At 37.0% G+C, this 3561-nt stretch overlaps 1 long non-coding RNA gene across 1 annotated transcript; it reads left to right on the top strand.

Moving 5' to 3' along the window:
- The first annotated feature begins 1508 nt into the window (after positions 1-1508).
- Positions 1509-3359, top strand: LOC145548021 (uncharacterized). Its single transcript, XR_014084318.1, has 2 exons — positions 1509-2252; positions 2984-3359. It is a non-coding gene; the product is annotated as an uncharacterized LOC145548021 (long non-coding RNA).
- Positions 3360-3561: the final 202 nt, after the last annotated feature.

The raw sequence follows: 3561 nt of genomic DNA, 5'->3' as shown, positions 1-3561 counted from the left end.
TTTAACTATTTAGTTCCAAATTAAATCTTTATTTTCCAAAAGTAGAATTCAATTTTCAAACCAGACCTAAATATTTAGCTTGCTAACTAAATATGTATGTTGCTAGCTAAATATTCAGCAAGAAAGCTAAATATTTGACTTGCTACCTATTTATGTTGCTAGCTAAATGTTTAGCTCATAACAAAATGCTTGGCTCCTAGTTAAATTTAGCTGATACCCAAATACACTGCTAAAAAAAAATAAAGGGAACACTTAACACAATATAACTCCAAGTAAATCAAACTTCTGTGAAATCAAATGGTCCACTTAGGAAGCAACACTGATTGACAACGGGGACCCTCGTCGGGTCAATCAGTGTTGCTTCCTAAGTGGACAGTTTGATTTCACAGAAGTTTGATTTACTTGGAGTTATATTGTGTTGCTTAAGTGTTCCCTTTATTTTTTTGAGCAGTATATTTGGTTGTGGAAAATGTTTGGATATAAGAACATTGACATTTATAAATATATTAATAATATGGTGAAAATATGACTGAAAAATGAACACCCAATGTTTTTTCTTTCTGAAAGGATAAACAAGCCAAATTATTGCTATATGTATTTTTTATCTTTTACAAAAACCGATCGAAAAGTTAAGTTCAAACATTATTCAAGCACAAACCGAAAGGTTTAGTTTAATCTGCTGTGGGAAGATGTTCAAACTAAAGTGACCCAACAATCCAGAACCAAAGCTCGGGTTCTGCTGACATTTCCTATCAGATCTGTTAACCGAGGCAGGTCCATGTTTCCAGCTCATTATGATGTTCTGCGTGACGGAGTCTGTTATGGTAAAATCAGCCAGATAACGAGCTGAAATTAGCTCTTCACGACGTTCCCGTTTCCCACACAAACTCAAACGTTGAATCGTTTTATCAAAGCGTGAAGTTGAGGTGATTCCACGGAGATGGGATCGTGGGAAATGAAATGTTGACCTTTTCCTCTTGGCAGCAGAACTGAATATTAAACTCTGTTTGGGTCCAAAATGAACGGCGTAGAAAATGCTGGCAGCGTTTCCACGCTCATAAATCACAGTCAAATAGAACTGCTTACCAACACTTTCTGAAGTTTATTTTGTTTATTTTAGTAACTAAACTTGAAAGCTTAAGGGATTTTCTTATGAAAGGTTTGTTCAATGAATGAAGATGGTTAATAGAGTTTTTTAAAAGGTTTCCGTTTTTTGTAACGTCACATTTTGGACATTTCTGAGCTTCAAAGTTTAAAATTGGCTTGGAAAAAAAACCTCAGAAATTTCCAAATGTTTTAAAAAATAACATTTCTATTTCAATAGTTGAAAATTTGCGAGTTGAAATTTTGAGATTTCAGAAATTTAGTAAAAACACAGATCAAAGCGTGAAACGTGATGTTTCAGAGTTTTGAAAGTCAAAAATGTGCAAAAAAAAAAAATTGAGATTCAGGCACGTGCAGAGGGGGTAGCTGGGGGTGCTTGAGCACCTGCCCCTTTAGCTCCTTGCCCCCAAGTGCCCCTTTGGTCTTTTTTTGGGGGGTGGGGGGGTATTATCATCTCCTAAGCCCTCTTCTGACACATAAAAACATGTGCTAAAATTCTTTGCTTTTTTGTTTCTTTTTTGTACAACATAATAAGCCGGTCACCTCGTTACCTTTGACCTTTTGCCCGTGACGCATGACGCAGTTGCCTCTCGCGCAGTGCAATGAGGCGGCTAACTGGAGCTCAACGTAGCAAACGTTCCAGATTACAGAACAGTTTTTGGTGAATTAAAAAAAACGTTTTTGGTGAATAAATTCCCTGCCAGCATGCCCAGGTGGGCCCCATGTGGGGAAAAGGAGGGCAGACCAGATGGGTCCCATATGGGTTTGTCCATGTAGGGCCACAACCCACATGGGCCCTACATGGTGGTGGGCCCACATGGGTTTGTCCATTTAGGGCAAATGTAAGGCCCACATAGGCTGAGGCCCTACATGGGCAAACCCATGTGGGGCCATCGTGGAACCCGCGGATAAACCCATATGGGACCCATATATCAGCCCTCCTTTCCCCCACATGGAGCCCACCTAGGCATGCTGGCAGGAAGTGGAGTAACTTGCTGCTTGTCAGATGACTGAAAACGTTGAAGTATCGTTTCTGCTTCAGCTCGGAGTCGCCGTTTAAGCAGAGAGGTAATGAAACACAACAGACACTGACAGGCCTCTGCGTCTGCCTTTCTCTGAAGAACTACTGAGCGGGAGGAGACAGCCAGGTGAGGAGAAACTGTTCTTATCTATCGATTCAGTGTTTATATCATACAGATATTAGGCTGCTGTTGTTGTGCTACTTGCTAGCAAAGCTAGATAACTAAAAAGCTTCTTCCCTGTATCTTTAATGGTATCAGTCATTCTTCAGTATCGCTTATGCAATAAGGGCACATCGCCCGTCCAAAACCTATCATTTCCATAATGGATATATGTCCGATCTTCTAACTTCCTTTGCTGCATAATGTACATTGCATTTATTCTGGCGTTAGGTAAATGTATCTTGAAGGAGAATAAAACTAAAATAAAAGTCCAACAAATTTTATTAATTCAGAATTAAAAATAGCTCACCCTGAATTACCATGACAGATGTAATGAATGTAATAAAAGTGACATTAATAAAGGGGAAAAAATTGAACCCAGACTTTAAGTTTAGGGTCTGGTTCACAGAGTATGAAGTTAAATTTGTTTCCCAATTATTCAATGGAGTAAAAAAAACTAACCTCAGTTAAGTAAAATAAAATTGTAATCAAAACTTTTGGAATTGTAATGATTCCTTTTTTAAAAAAAGTTTTGTTTAAAAGATTTTTTTTTAATTACCAAACATAAACATTTATTTGCACACATCACAAATCTTTTGTTGTGTTGTGAAAACTCAGTAGGCTTTTCTCATGGTGACATGCATTAACAATTCAATTTTTGCGTTTTTTGTTTTTTTTTTTTTTTCATTTTTCTGCAGTTCCACATTAAAGTTTGATGCAGCTCTGCTTTCCTGAATGGACCATCTTCATCTCCACTGCAGCAAACAGGCAGCTCTTTTTATAGATTACAGTCAACTAAAAGGTTGCATTGTGCCCTTGTTTATATTTTAATAGTGTAATTCTGTAAAGACAAAATATGTCTGGTGGTCCAGCTATGATTTACATATCTTGCTAAATTGCAGGTTTGAATATTGCTATACTTTCCTATAACAAAATAGACCTGCAGAAAGAAATTACTAATAAAATATCTAACATAGGCATAGTGTTATGCTCTGTATGGAGATGTTCGTTAGCTTTGATTGTATATGTCACATTTTTGTAATTTATCATTGTTTATTAAACTCTGAAATCTGAGTGGCTTTGTTATTCTGTCCTAAAATACGGTTAGATGTGCCCTTTTGCACGGCCCTCTTGAGATTAATCTAAAAAATCTGAGAAAACGAAATCTTGGAAATTTCAGAGATCCAAAAGTTTAAAATGTTCGTCTTCTGAAACTTGGAAATGTGGAAAAATTTACAGGCTTTTCAAGCAAATTTGTAACTCTTGAAACTTTGTT

This window comes from Poecilia reticulata, chromosome 17, assembly GCF_904066995.2.
Source record: "Poecilia reticulata chromosome 17, P_reticulata-male-v2, whole genome shotgun sequence".
Lineage (NCBI taxonomy): Eukaryota > Metazoa > Chordata > Actinopteri > Cyprinodontiformes > Poeciliidae > Poecilia > Poecilia reticulata.
This window is presented reverse-complemented; position numbering and strand designations above follow the sequence as displayed.